This window comes from Misgurnus anguillicaudatus, chromosome 4 (assembly GCF_027580225.2).
Source record: "Misgurnus anguillicaudatus chromosome 4, ASM2758022v2, whole genome shotgun sequence".
NCBI classification, from domain to species: Eukaryota; Metazoa; Chordata; class Actinopteri; order Cypriniformes; family Cobitidae; genus Misgurnus; species Misgurnus anguillicaudatus.
In genome coordinates this window covers 13,216,772-13,217,500 of record NC_073340.2, presented here as the reverse complement: position 1 = coordinate 13,217,500, position 729 = coordinate 13,216,772, and the positions used below count along the sequence as shown (strand labels likewise).

The following is a 729-nucleotide window of genomic DNA, read 5'->3' as shown; positions in this document are numbered from 1 at the left end:
TAACTTAACTATACTTACATCTGCCCCCGTTTACAGGCACAAGGGCGTATTTTCAAGATATTTTGTTATCCCACGTAGAAGCATTTTATTGTCAAATGAAGCATGTAGTGTTTGAAAGAAAAAGGATTTGGTTTTGTATAACCTCACATTTTTCAAGATGATATTTGTATCTATCCAAAATTTGTATCTTTCAAACTAACGCTTAGTTCATTTGGCTTTTTTACTGAGATGTACAGATGTATTTTGTTTGAATAATCTGATGTTTCTCAAGTGCCTTAATGGTCCAGTTTGAACAGTGTAAGATATATTTATAGTCTTTAAAAGACAATGTCAGTGTTTTTGACCAGATGCTTTATATTTAGGGTGGTTGTGTGTAGTAAACTACATATGCTTGAATCAAAAGTCTCTCTCTTTATCACTGAATGTAAGAATTCAGTTCTGTGTGTCCATAAGCAAAGCTCATTCAGACGTCCTTAACCATTTCTGCCATGTTGTTGTTTGAATGTATTTATTTTTGGTTATGTTGTGTTGTATTTTGTGTTTCCTGTGATGTCTGAATGTGTGTTGACTCTGACTGAATTGTTGTGTTTACTCTGAACTCCGTATGATTGAGAACAGAGTCGGAATGATTTTCTGATCCGTTTTATTGACTACTCAATACAACAAGCTGCTAACTGGGATGTAGATCCTCCACAGACAAACAAATAAATCATAAATATGAGCACAAAA

The 729-nt window shown here is 33.7% G+C and overlaps 1 protein-coding gene across 4 annotated transcripts in view; it reads left to right on the top strand.

Annotated features, from left to right (window-relative positions):
* Positions 1-729, top strand: part of sgms1b (sphingomyelin synthase 1b) — a 38,073-nt gene extending 37,344 nt beyond the window's left edge. For all 4 annotated transcript variants that reach the window (XM_055175832.2, XM_055175830.2, XM_055175829.2 and 1 more), the window contains exon 6: positions 1-729. This exon is cut by the window's left edge and continues 483 nt beyond it. The gene's annotated coding sequence lies outside the window, so the exon portion shown is untranslated.